Here is a 15,696-nt window from a genome sequence, read left to right as displayed (position 1 = left end):
TGAAATAGTATTTCTAGTCTAATATTGTGTTTTAAATGTAATATTCAAATCTAAATGTGACATTCGAATTCGAATGTCACATTCGAATTCGAAATAGTATTTCTAGTTAATATTGTGTTTTTTAAATGTAATATTCGAATTCAAATGTGACATTCAAATTTGAAATAGTATTTCTAGTTTACAACTGTGTTTAATAAATGTGATATCCGATTTGAATGTGATATTCGATTCGAATGTGACATTCAAATTCAAAATAGTATTTCTAGTCTAATACTGTGTTTTATTAATGTAATATTGAAATTTGAATGTGACATTCAAATTCAAAATAGTGTTTCTAGTCTACAATTGTGTTTTATAAATGTAATATTTGAATTTGAAAGTGACATTCAAATTCGAATGTGACATTCGAAAACTGTAAATAACATTCGAAAATCGAATTTTTAAGACTATTTGTACTTATCAACATTCTATTATGTAAATCGAATTTCTACAATAACATTCGTTCTGACATTCAAATTTGAATATAAACACATTCGCCCATCCCTACTTTCCAGTAGTGACTTGGTAATAGTTACTTTGTATAAGTGTATGGAAAAAAATGTATCAGCTTCTCTATTGTAGAAGAAAAGCTATTACATATACTTCCAAGTTTATTATATATCCAAGTGGATACAATAAAATGTATTTATTCAATTTGCTAGTTTAATTAAAAAAACAGAGAGGAAAATATTTGTAGTTAGAAAAGAAAATTTGTTAAAAAGAAACAAACTGTGCCCTTTTGAATCAGTAGGTGCTTGTATAGCTATTCTTATTTTGTATATTGCTACCTTTTAAAACAAACATAAAGATAAGGATAGGAATAACCCTGCTGGCTGTTTAAAACTATAGTGGGTTGTTGATGGGTGGCATCAATTTTTAGCATTTATTGCTTTAGCGTGCCAATCAAGTTTCGGCAAAAAATGGAAGTGAGGTCAATGACGTCACAGTCACGTGTCACTACAGGTTTCGTGAGTATTTACTCACTTCATAACTTCCGTTTTTTTACCAAAACTTGATCAGCACTCGAAAGCAATAAACGCTAACAATTGCTGCCACCAATCAATGATCTGCTGTAGTTTTAAAACATTAAAGGATTACTTTCTGTTATAATTTTTAAGCTAAACAACTAACATATTAAAGTTAATAAACATTAATTAAAACCTACTGACCTATATTTTCTCCAAAACGAAGTTTCATAACGTTCTAAAAGTTATATCTTTTATTCGCCGATGATGTCACGTTATCCTGCCCACTATTTTCAGCACTGCATGTTCAAAATACTTAAACCAATAACTTTGTGTTTAAAGCGCCATTTTGAAACTTAGGTATTGTAAACGGATTGGTACAGAGCAAAGGATACCCACAGAGTGGGTTTGGAAAACAATTACATTTGCAGACAAGATTTCTGATATACGGTAGAGATATGTTAATGAAATGCTATTGATAAAAAGCGTATTTGGGGTAGTTAGTTAGTAACAGGCATAGAAAATATTTACTTACAGTGGCCCTTTAATCTAGCCCTAACACTTTACTTCAGGTTTAAGGTCTCTCTAAATTTGGATAGCTATCAACTGAAAGTATGTCACTAAACATGTCATTAAACATTCACTAACATCCTCTGGTAAGTCTCTTTTACCACTGAATTGTAATACCAGATTTGCACTATTCTTCACAGGTTTGTGACATGGAGAGCTCACCTTGTGCTATAACTAACGCCCTTACTTCTAGGCCATAGTAAACTAGAATCAGAAATAATATGCTTTATGGGAAAATAAACACAAGTTGCTTTTGTTTAAAAATTGTGCTTTTTCCACATTCCCTAAGTGACCAAAAAGCAAATGGCTTGTTCATGCAATTTTCCCCATTTTAAGAACCTAGGTTATGGATTTTACAATGGTCTCTCTAGGGAGCGTCGACCAAAGCACAATTTTTACACTCAAGCCAGAATGTTTTAATATCCCTTTAATGTGTGTCATTTTCAGTATAGAATATAATTTAATACACATAGTGTAAGGATTAATGCATGTGTTTTAAATTGTTGTCAGCACAAAATACTATTTTTAGAGTTCTACACCAATAGAAGAAGGGTAATATATTTCAAAAAAGTTGTTTTGGTCTTGCATTTTATTTTACTGATGCTGAACAATTTACAATCACTTTTATTAACAATAAATAAATAAACTATGATAGCATTTATTATTTATGGTGAAAAATATTTCTGAAAGCAAAATCAACATGTTGCAGAGCAGTGGTGGAACAGTTTACAAAAGATTACACATTACAATCTGCTAAACTCTCAGAGGGCATTTTACAGAGCAATGCACCGCTGCTTGCATATATTTCTTTCCAATACGTAACAACTTGACTTGGATTTTTTTTTCTTTGGTGTTAAGCTTAAAAATTGTTTAAATTTCACGCTAACTGGCAGTTTTCATTGATGAAAGGCATTTCTGTTCACTTATTTCTGTTGCTTTATGAAAGTAAATGGAATTTAATCAAACAAGTATTATTAAACCCCTTGCTGGAATCTGTTACTATTCTATGAATAAGGATACAATCTGCTGTGGATGTTTTAATATTTACTTGTTTATACATTGTATAACAGCTGATGTTTTTTGCTGGATGAAACTGGTACTACTTAAAATAAATGGCAATTATCATGTAGAAAAATCACATTAAAGGGACGCTAAACTCAAAATTAAAGTTTTATGATTCAGATAGAGCACACAATTATAAACAACTTTCCAATTCACATCCATTATCTAAATATGCACAATCTTTTTTATATTTACACCTTCTGAGGCACCAGCACCTACTGAGCATGTGCAGGATTCACAGGATAAATGTATATGCATTTTGTGATTGGCTGATAGCTGTCACATGATGCAGTGGATTTGTCAGAAAAAAAATCATCTACTCATGTGAAAATCAAACTAAATGACTTTGCATTGACTATTTACTATGCATTTATTTATTACGCTATTTTACTATGTTTAGTGGTACTTTAAGCTATTAAACCATAAACTTTAAGTGCTGCATTTCTGCAAGTTTATTAATTTCAGCCAAACATATTTTTTTGATTGTTAACATTAGTTTTAAATCAGAGCCACTATATGTTTTATTTATTGATAGTACATTATTTCTAAAAAAAAGAGTAAATAGCATATTTCTTTTAAAACTTAAATGAATATTAATCTTCTAGCATATATAAGCAATTAAGCAGTAGCAATGAATTACAAAAAAATATGTATTTTAAAATCATTTACCACCGTCATTTTTTAGAGAAATTTTGGGCCAGATTACACGTTGAGTACAAAATACTCCAATCAGCCAATAGGATTTTTTCAACCTTAATCCCGAATGCCTCATTGAATTCTATCAGCCTGTTAGGACAATTGTCCAGTATAATTCACCATTTTGATATTGCATATTAATCACATATGTCTGTGCTATTAGCTAGTGCTGCTTGTCAGTATATAATTGCTTACTGTGAAGTTTTTGTACTTTATCAAAATAATCCATGTTTTGTTATTATGAATGATATTCAAGGTCCCCAACATAGCTGCATGATTCCTATCATTATATTACTGGTCTAAATATTCACAAATATCCCCATGTTTGTCATACATGGTTCCAGTAAGTCTCTTTTTCTATAAACATTAGTGGGGTTCAACCTTGGTTAATGGTCAAATAGAGATACTGACTTGTTTTTCAGAATATATTTACAAAACACATATTTGTCTGTCATAGCTTAGTGACGAGTGCCATCTTCCGAGGGAAAAATATTCTAACTGCTAAATCTTAGCTTATTAGCATAAATGTTAATTAATCTGTAATTAGTGTTAGCCAATCATTTATGTGAACTTAACCTTATCAGTTGGGGTGGAGTTAAGCATTTTCCATAAAATACACACTCACCCACAAAAGGGGGAGCAGGGGGATACAAGCAGACGGCACAAGGGGCCACACTGAGCATGCATGATGACCACACCCTATCCAGAGGAGATGGGAGGCTAAGCTGACCAGACAAGTCAGGATAATGGCAAGAGAGGGTCCAGGGGTAACATAAGAGGGTCTTTTTACACTGAACCCCAGTGAAGGATCCCACAATGTTGATAAGTATGAAACAAATCTATATGAAACAGTTTTGTTAATATGATTTATGTTCTTTACATTTATATTCAAAGTTTTATTATTGAATCAGGTGAGTTAATCAATTTTGGTTTGCCCTTTATAGTCACAAATATTTTTGTTAGGTAATTCCTGTTAACCTGGTCTTATCTGTCGACAATAACACTGGGTCAATCAGGAATCTGGTAATAATATAATTTTCCTATGGTTTGCCAGGATTATTAGTTTACCTAATTCTTGCCAGCTATGCTGAGAATTTAAATAACAAAAGTTTCTGTTTCTCTATTATACATGAAAGCTACTGCAAGTAAAATAATTTAGTTATTGTTTTCATTAGTTTTAACCTGATAATCATTAAATCATTGCAATGATGTATGCTTATTAGTGATGTCGTGAATAGTTCACCGGCGAATATAGCATGTTCGCGTTCGCTGCAGACGGCGAACATATGCAATGTTCGGTCCGCCCCCTATTCCTCATCATTGAGTAAACTTTGACCCTCTACCTCACAGTCAGAAGACACATTCCAGCCAATCAGCAGCAGACCCTCCCTCCCAGACCCTCCCAACTCCTGGACAGCATCCATTTTAGATTAATTCGTAAGCTGCATTCTTAGTGAGAGGAGGGACAGTGTAGCTGCTGCTGATTTAATAGGGAAATCGATAGCTAGGCTAGTGTATTCAGTGTCCACTACAGTCCTGAAGGACTCATCTGATCTCTGCTGTAAGGACAGCACCCCAAAAAGCCCTTTTTGGGGCTAGAACATCAGTCTGCTTTTTTTTTTGTTTCCTGTGTAATCTAATTGCAGTTACCTGCCTGCCAGCGTGTGTGTCAGGCTCACAGCGTATACTGTGCCCACTTGCCCAGTGCCACCACTCATATCTGGTGTAACAGTAGTGTACATTTAAAAAAAACAACACTTTTTTGACTGTGAAATAATAGCAGACAGCTGCCAGTACCCAAGATGGCCGCCAATAAGGCAGATGGGGAGGGTTAGAGAGCTGTTTTGGGGGGGATCAGGGAGGTTGGGGGCTAAGGGGGGATGCTACACCACAGCATATGTAAACCTTTTATTTTAGTACTGGCAGACTTTCTGCCAGTACTTATGATGGCGGGGACAATTGTGGGGTGGGGGAGGGAAGGGAGCTGTTTGGGAGGGATCAGGGGGTCTGATGTGTCAGGTGGGAGGCTGATCTCTACACTAAAGCTAAAATTAACCCTGCAAGCTCCCTACAAACTACCTAATTAACCCCTTCACTGCTAGCCATAATACATGTGTGATGCACAGCAGCATTTAGCGGCCTTCTAATTACCAGAAAGCAACGCCAAAGTCATATATGTCTGCTATTTCTGAACAAAGGGGATCCCAGAGAAGCATTTACAACCATTTGTGCCATAATTGCACAAGCTGTTTGTAAATAATTTCAGTGAGAAACCTAAAATTTCAAAAAAAAATTTTTTAAATTTGATCGCATTTGGCGGTGAAATTGTGGCATGAAATATACCAAAATGGGCCTAGATCAATACTTTGGGTTGTCTACTACACTACACTTAGCTAAAATTAACTCTACAAGCTCTCTACATGCTCCCTAATTAACCCCTTCACTGCTGGGCATAAAACACGTGTGGTCCGCAGTGGCATTTAGCAGCCTTCTAATTACCAAAAAGCAACGCCAAAGCCATATAAGTCTGCTATTTCTGAACAAAGGGGATCCTAGAGAAGCATTTACAACCATTTATGCCATAATTGCATAAGTTGTTTGTAGATAATTTCTGTGAGAAACCTAAAGTTTGTGAAAAAGTGAACAATTTTTTTTTATTTGATCGCATTTGGCGGTGAAATGGTGGCATTAAATATACCAAAATGGGCCTAGATCAATACTTTGGGTTGTCTACTACACTACACTTAAGCTAAAATTAACTCTACAAGCTCCCTACATGCTCCCTAATTAACCCCTTCACTGCTGGGCATAAAACATGTGTGGTGCGCAGTGGCATTTAGCAGCCTTCTAATTACCAAAAAGCAACGCCAAAGCCATATAAGTCTGCTATAATGGCATGTCTGGGGCAAGGGTCCATCTGACCACTGATACCTGGTCTGCAAAGCATGGTCAGGGCAGGTATATCACCTACACTGCGCACTGTGAAGCGGGCGTAACCCTTACACTACCTGATCAATACAACATCATACCTGATGTTTTAAAGCACGTTATTCCAAACAATTTAGGATGCCCTTTATGGATTAAGACTCTGCATCAACTATGTAATTTTCCATGGGAGTTTTGCCATGGATCCCCCTCCGGCATGCCACAGTCCAGGTGTTAGTCCCCTTGAAACAACTTTTCCATCACTATTGTGGCCAGAAAGAGTCCTTGTGGGTTTTAAAATTCGCCTGCCTATTGAAGTCTATGGCGGTTCGCAATTTTTATGTTCGCGACATCACTAATGCTTATTGATTTGCTTTATTCAAATATTGCTTATTATTTCTAATAATTCTTTTAATAAACTAAGTTTGCTTATTGATCTGGTCTCAGTTTAATTAATTGACAAATCATAACTAAAAGGATTCAGGTTTTATATATATTATCCTTTGCAAATGATATAGTTCAGATTGTTATTAAATTGCACACATTGCCCCTGCAAAGTCGGTAACCGCTATTATATATATATAATGAGTTATTATCAAAATGATATAGAGGTTCCATAATATTTATTGTGTCTAAACACAAAATACACTTTGCAGGTACACTACTGAAATAATAATAATAAAAATAATTATAATAATAAGGATAATATTCACAACAAGCCAATTGGAATCTAAGGGACACCATCTTGGATGACGTCACTTAAAGGAACCTTCATTAGTCGTCAGAAGAAGAGGATGCTCCGCGCCGGATGTCTTGAAGATTGAAGCTTCGCGCCGGATGGATGAAGATAGAAGATGCCGTCTGGATGAAGACTTCTGCCCATCTGGAGGACCACTTCTCCCGGCTTGGATGAAGACTTCTCCTGGCTTCGTTGAGGACTTCTTGCCGCTTCGTTGAGGACTTCTCCCGGCTTCGTTGAGGATGGATGTCGCCTCTTCAAAACTGTAAGTGGATCTTCAGGGGTTAGTGTTAGGTTTTTTTAAGGGTTTATTGTGTGGGTTTTAGTTTTAGATTAGGGTTTGGGCAGCAATAGAGCTAAATGCCCTTTTAAAGGCAATGACCATCCAAATGCCCTTTTCAGGGCAATGGGGAGGTTAGATTTTTTTAGTTAGGGTTTTATTTGGGGCGTTGGTTGTGTGGGAGGTGGGTTTTACTGTTGGGGGGGGTTGTTTGTATTTTTTTTTACAGGTAAAAGAGCTGATTTCTTTGGGGCAATGCCCTTTTAAGGGTTATTGGTAGTTTAGTTTAGGCTAGGGTTTTTTATTTTATTTTGGGGGGCTTTTGTATTTTGATAGGGCTATTAGATTAGGTGTAATTAGTTTAAATATCTTGTAATTTGTTTTTTATTTTGTGAAATTTAGTGTTTGTTTTTTTGTAATTTAGGTATTTGTATTTAATTTAGTTAATTGTATTTAATTTAGGTAATTGATTTAATTAAAGTGTAAGGTTAGGTGTTAGTGTAAGACAGGTTAGGTTTTATTTTACAGGTAAATTTGTATTTATTTTAGCTAGGTAGTTAGTAAATAGTTAATAACTATTTAGTAACTATTCTACCTATTTAAAATAAATACAAACTTGCCTGTAAAATAAAAATAAAACCTAAGCTAGATACAATGTAACTATTAGTTATATTGTAGCTAGCTTAGGGTTTATTTTATAGGTAAGTATTTAGTTTTAAATAGGAATTATGTAGTTATTAATAGTAGGTTTTCTTTAGATTTATTTTAATTATATTTGTTAGGGGGTGTTAGGGTTAGGGTTAGACTTAGGTTTAAGGGTTAATAAATTTAGTATAGTGGCGGCGACCTTGGGGGCGGCAGATTAGGGGTTAATAAATGTAGGTAGGTGGCGGCAATGTTAGGGATGGCAGATTAGAGGTTAATAATATTTAACTAGTGTTTGCGATGTGGAAGGGCCTCGGTTTAGGGGTTAATAGGTAGTTTATGGGTGTTAGTGTACTTTTTAGCACTTTAGTTATGAGTTTTATGCTACAGCTCTGTAGTGTAAAACTCATAACTACTGACTTTAGAATGCATTACGAATCTTGCGGAATAGGCTGTACCGCTCACTTTTTGGCCTAAAAATAAAAGCTTGTAATACCGGCGCAATGGAAGTCCCATTGAAAAAAGACTTTATGAAAATTGCGTGTTAATTTGTGTTACAGACAAAAAAGTGTGTGGGACAGCTGTACCTACAAGACTCGTAATAGCAACGGTAGTAAAAAAGCAGCGTTATGAGCCTTAACGCTCCTTTTTTGCTCATAACGTAAAACTTGTAATCTAGCTGATTGGTTCCTAATAAATTCTTTGGAAATAATGGAGTGTATAGTGTTTATTTCACTTAACTTAGTTGCAATGTTTTAGTGGTTTTTACTGTAGAATTATATTTAGCTAGTATTAAATTAAAACTCCATCACCATTTATAACCACAGAGCGTTTCTGGCTGCCTACAGCAAAACAGTATTTTCTCAATGAGATGACGTTTTCACCTGTTAGCCAATAAAGTGCTAGCCATATGACATAATGCTGAACGGCTAACGCAGCTAGCTAATGTGTTGTGGGTTGCTGAAGGCGCTCAGTTCAGCATAAACTTCAGATACTCTCAGCATAAATTTTTTTTTATACTTCATGACTGGAAGTCCCCTTTCTTTATAGCACTGGTAAGTCCTAGCTTTTAAAAAATGATAGGATTTATATTCATTTTGAAGGGATAAAAAATCAATGTTAAACTCTTATATTTCACTTAGAACAAGGTTTTTAAAGAACTTTTAGTGTAATTCTCATGGTTTTCTTTTTTAAATAGCGAATCTAGGTAGGCTTAGAAGCAGCAATGCACTACTATATATAATAGATATGTTATTCATTAGTATCTGAGCAGATAAAACCCTTTTAAAAATGAATGAAAGAAAGTTTACAGATTTTTGCCATCAAATGAGGACATTTGCTAGATGTGTCCTAGATTAGTCACTTGGGGGCCAATTTATTAAAGTGTGAGCGGACATGATACGATATAGCGTATCATGTCCACCGCAAATCGATAAATGCTGTCAGCATATGCTGTCAGCATTTATCATTGCACAAGCAGTTCTTGTGAACTGCTTGTGCAATGCCGTCCCCTGCAGATTCAAGGCCAATCGGCCGCTAACAGGGGGTATCAATTAGCCCGATCGTATAGGATTGGGTGGATTGATGTCCACAACCTCAGAGCAGGCGGACAAGTTATGGAGATATTTAGACCGCTGTTTCATAACTGCTGTTTCCAGCGAGCCATTCGGAGCTTTATAATTCGGCCCCTTGGACTCTAGTATTAAACAATGTACCTTTTCCATTTTTTATAAAACAAAAATGTATTAAAGCATTCAAAAACCTTTTATCTTTACTTGAAAGCATTGTCATATTTAATTAATTTTCAGAAAAGTCATATGATAAATATTCAGTTCTTTTCATTATAAAATTCTGTCCCTGTTTGGCTTCCCAGTAGTGTACTTTGCAAAAAAATAAAAATAAAAATAGATGTATTTGCTGTTACTATTTTAATAGCAGTAACTCACTATGATGCTTATGTTTAATTCATTTAAAGTTGAACAGTGACTTTTAAGTACTCACATACCCAGCAAAATAGTATCCTTTACTACTAATTGGAATCAGCAGCGGTTTGGTTGTTATAAGAATAAATAACCGGAGGCTTGGTGTTAGAAAAGTGTCTTTCACATGAATAATATGTGTTTTTCTTCCCAGGTTTGAGGTTCTCTAGAGCATACTTGTTTATAGATGTTGACTAATATTCTTTAAAGATACAGTATCAATGATATAGGAGGAAATATATTACCAGGCATTTTGGAGAACACTCCTGATTTTCTGATTAAATATTCAGGTTTGATATACATAATATAGAGGGAAAACAAATATTAATTTTACTATTTAAAATAAGGAAATACTGATTTTAGCAAAATAAGAAAAAATCAACATCACTTAAAGGGATATGAAACACAATTAATTTATTTCGTCATTCAGATAGAGCATGCTATTTTAAACAATTTTCCAATTTACTTCCATAAACAAAACGTGCACAGTCTTTTTATATTTAAACGTTTTGAGTCACCAGCTCCTACTGAGCATGTGCAAGAATACGTGTGTATGCATTTGTGAATGGCTAATGACTGTCACATGGTACATGTATGCATTTGTGATTGGCTGCTGGCTGTCACATGGTACAGGGGGAGTTGAAAAAGACATAACTTTTAAAATTGTCAGAAAAAAAAATCTACTACTCATTTGAAGTTCAGACTACGTGCTATTGCATTGTCTTGTTATCTTGCATTTGTTGATTATGCAAATCTACTGTGCTGACTGGTCCTAAACATGCACTATGCTTTCAATGTGGGTATCAATGTTGGTATTGCATTTTGCTTCTTTATTGACTTGGGAAATGCTCCCTTTTCCCCCACACTTCTATCACATGTTATCTACTGTGTGTTGACTTTAATTATTATTTTTGTTATTGTGTGAGGTGAAGCAGCTGAACACTCCCAGATCCATATGCTGCTCATTAATGAGCTTTTCAAGCTGTGTCTCCTAGTCCTACAGATAATAAGAGGAATGAGAGTTCTATAGGTGCTATGTTGGCTGTGATAAAAAGGGTTAACTAGAGGTGCTGTGTTTAAAAGTTTCACTTGAGAGTTATCCTTGTGGTGCTATCTATAATAGAGAGTCCTAGAGGTGGTGTAATAAAAGGATGCCCTTCAGATGCTGTGTGTGTATATATATATATATATATATATATATATATATATATATATATATATATATATATATATATATATATATATATATAGTGTGTGTATGTATATATGTGTGTGTGTGTATGTATATGTTGTGTGTATTGTGTTTCTGCATGGATGTGAATGCTGTGTAGTGTATGTATGTTGTGTGGCTGCATGTATGTGAATGCTGTGTAGTGTGTGTGTGTGTTGTGTGCCTGCATGTATGTGAATGATGTGTAGTGTGTGTGTTGTGCGTCTGCATGTATGTGAATGTTGTGTGTGTTGTGCGTCTGCATGTATGTGAATGCTGTGTGTGTGGTGTGACTGCATGTATGTGAATGCTATGTAGTGTGTGTGTGTGTGTGTTGTGTGCCTGCATGTATGTGAATGCTGTGTAGTGTGTGTGTGTGTTGTGTGCCTGCATGTATGTGAATGATGTGTAGTGTGTGTGTTGTGCGTCTGCATGTATGTGAATGTTGTGTGTGTTGTGCGTCTGCATGTATGTGAATGCTGTGTGTGTGGTGTGACTGCATGTATGTGAATGCTATGTAGTGTGTGTGTGTGTTGTGTGCCTGCATGTATGTGAATGTTGTGTGTGTTGTGCGTCTGCATGTATGTGAATGCTGTGTGTGTTTTGTGTGCCTGCGTAGTGTGTGTGTTGTGTGTGTTGTGTGCCAGCATGTATGTTAATGCTGTGTAGTGTGTGTGTTGTGCGTCTGCATGTATGTGAATGTTGTGTGTGTTGTGCGTCTGCATGTATGTGAATGCTGTGTGTGTGGTGTGCCTGCATGTATGTGAATGCTATGTAGTGTGTGTGTGTTGTGTGCCTGCATGTATGTGAATGCTGTGTAGTGTGTGTGTGTGTTGTGTGCCTGCATGTATGTGAATGATGTGTAGTGTGTGTGTGTATGTTGTGTGCCTGCATGTATCTAAATGCTGTGTAGTGTGTGTGTTGTGCGTCTGCATTTATGTGAATGTTGTGTGTGTTGTGCGTCTGCATGTATGTGAATGCTGTGTAGTGTGTGTATGTTGTGTGGCTGCATGTATGTGAATGCTGTGTAGTGTGTGTGTGTGGTGTGCCTGCATATATGTGAATGCTGTGTAGTGTGTGTGTGTTGTGTGCCTGCATATATGTGAATGATGTGTAGTGTGTGTGTTGTGTGCATGCATGTATGTGAATGCTGTGTAGTGTGTGTGTTGTGCGTCTGCATGTATGTGAATGTTGTGTGTGTTTTGCAACTGCACGTATGTGAATGCTGAGTAGTGAGTGTATGTTTTGCCCAAAAATGCCCGGACCTTTTTTTGGTCCCAGTCCGGCCCTGCCTCAAACAAAAAATAATTGTATGTTAATCAAAAACGTGTCATCTTTAACACAAACGTGCAAAAATCCGAACTCCAATTCTGTGACCTTTCTAAAATAAATTGTATTGCTCTGAAGCCCATATCATGTTAAATTTATACGATCTAAAAAAACAGCATCTTATTTTCAGTATCTTTTTATGCCAAAAATATAAACATATCAGAGAACTGAGTTAATTAACTGATTGACATATGGATTTGTATATATTATACGCAGATAACTAATAAGTATGTAAAATATAATATTCTTTTCATCTAACAATTGCTCATTAGAAAGATAATGCCTTTGTTTTTCAATTATGTAATTACACTTTAATTGTTGTTGATAATTAAGAATGTGGTAGTAATAAGATTTTACAGTCAAGAAATAAAATATATATGATGTGCTGTCCTGATGCACAGGACCTGTGTGATACACTGTAAGATTTTAATTAGATAATCATTAATTTAATGATACCACGGAAGCTACAGACATACTAAAATTTATTCCAAAGTCAATTGTGGTCTTAAACATTTGCACATGTTGTCTCTTTAAAGGTTAGAAGGGATTAATACACTTTTGGCAATATGTTGGAATTAATCCATGAATATATTAAATTTGCATCTATCTTTCATTGAAGCATACAAAATCTCTTTATTCATTTGCTGCTCCAAATCTTATTATCTATTTAAATGTCTTCATTCATGGGAGTGATTAAAGGAAAACATTCTAAACTCTATCATTAAGACCATTAAATGATTAAAAATTCACAGCATAACAGCTCCTCCTATTGGGGTGAAAGTGAATTGCATATAAATTACACTTGCCTACTGAAGATTTTGGAGTTGATCGCAATCCTTTAGAAAAACGTATCCGATGATTTATCTACAAAAATCACCTTAGAGTTTAATAGTGATTTCCTATTAAAAATATTTTAACTAAATACCTGCTTCATTCAAAATGTAAAGACCAACTTGCAAGGAAAGTTTAGGCCACTATAACAGGAGAATGGCTTCTCTAAACTTTACACAAAAAATGGAAACCAAATGAAAGGATTGTAGTACATTGTGACAATTCTGTGTAAAAAAATATACTGCAACAGTCTAATAAAGTGGTTGATCACTGTCCGTCAGCTATTTTCTCTCAAAGTTGCTTTTTCCTTTCCAGCCGAATTGGTCAGCATTCTCACAATCCAAAATGGATCTGTGTTTTAAAAAGCCTGCAAACATGTTTTTACTAGAATGTAGTTGCAAGAACTGTAAAAACACTGTTCGGAGTGTGTTTGGATTTTGCATTCATAAAGGCATGATTTCATTTTAATGAATGTTCACCAAAGTGCTTTTTCTTTTAAAAACATGTTCATGAATACACAATCTTGTTTGAACATCTTGGAGCGATTTCACGTTTTACAGTTTCAGTATTGCTAAACTCCAGTTTAACCCCTTTGCCCAAATGGACAAAATTCTATGTCATGCAGCACATAGCCCATTGTACTGCATATTGTAGATCTACCTCCATAATGCTGGAAGTCAAAGCATTCATGGTTGTCAAATGACAACCATGACTTGCTGTTTGTGGGCTTTCAGCATCTGCTTTCATACTGTAAGGGAGCACGATCAGTACAATACCATATAAAGTCAGATTTCCAGATCATTACAGGCAGTGACACTGTCTGTATCATTGTCTGTAATGACCATCTGTTGGTACCAGTGGGAGGTGTGGGAGGGTAGGCAGGAGGAGGGTAGGTTGCCCAGAGGCGTGGAGGAGGAGCAGGACCCTACACTACAGAAAGTACATTTTGAAGGGAGAGGGATGGATGGTTTGCTACACTACATACAAATGATCATGTGATTACATGGAGGGGAGAGGTAGGAAGAGTGAGGGGACTCCTATACTACAGAAAAATAAAATGAATATAAACTGAGTACTTATAGACATTTGGTAGTACCTATGATGACTGCCACTAGTGGGAGGGTTAGAGAGATATTTAAAAATCATATGCTCACTTTTCAGCCGCGACTTTTCCATACCGCAGATCCCCTTACGTCAATTGCGTATCCTATCTTTTCAATGGGATCTTTCTAACTCTGGTATTTAGAGTCGTTTCTGAAGTGAGCGTTAGACATCTAACGACAAAACTCCAGCCGCAGGAAAAAAGTCAGTAGTTAAGAGCTTTCTGGGCTAACGCCGGTTTCTAAAGCTCTTAACTACTGTACTCTAAAGTACACTAACACCCATAAACTACCTATGTACCCCTAAACCGAGGTCCCCCCACAACGCCGACACTCAAATAATTTTTTTTAACCCCTAATCTGCCGACCCCCCCCTACGTTATCCTTATGTTCCCCTAATCTGCTCCCCCTAACACCGCCGACCCCTGTATTATATTTATTAACCCCTAATCTGCCCCCCTCAACGTCGCCTCCACCTGCCTACACTTATTAACCCCTAATCTGCCGAGCGGACCTGAGTGCTACTATAATAAAGTTATTAACCCCTAATCCGCATCACTAACCCTAAAATAAATAGTATTAACCCCTAATCTGCCCTCCCTAACATCGCCGACACCTAACTTCAATTATTAACCCCTAATCTGCCGACTGGAGCTCACCGCTACTCTAATAAATGTATTAACCCCTAAAGCTAAGTCTAACCCTAACACTAACACCCCCCTAAATTAAATATAATTTACATCTAACGAAATTAATTAACTCTTATTAAATAAATTATTCCTATTTAAAGCTAAATACTTACCTGTAAAATAAATCCTAATATAGCTACAATATAAATTATAATTATATTATAGCTATTTTAGGATTTATATTTATTTTACAGGTAACTTTGTATTTATTTTAACCAGGTACAATAGCTATTAAATAGTTAAGAACTATTTAATAGCTAAAATAGTTAAAATAATTACAAAATTACCTGTAAAATAAATACTAACCTAAGTTACAATTAAACTATCAATAAATTAATTAAATAAACTACCTACAATTACCTACAATTAACCTAACACTACACTATCAATAAATTAATTAAATACAATTCCTACAAATAAATACAATTAAATAAACTAGCTAAAGTACAAAAAATAAAAAAGAACTAAGTTACAAAAAATAAAAAAATATTTACAAACATAAGAAAAATATTACAACAATTTTAAACTAATTACACCTACTCTAAGCCCCCTAATAAAACAACAAAGCCCCCCAAAATAAAAAATGCCCTACCCTATTCTAAATTACTAAAGTTAAAAGCTCTTTTACCTTACCAGC

Source organism: Bombina bombina, chromosome 9 (assembly GCF_027579735.1).
Source record: "Bombina bombina isolate aBomBom1 chromosome 9, aBomBom1.pri, whole genome shotgun sequence".
Lineage (NCBI taxonomy): Eukaryota > Metazoa > Chordata > Amphibia > Anura > Bombinatoridae > Bombina > Bombina bombina.
This window is presented reverse-complemented; position numbering follows the sequence as displayed.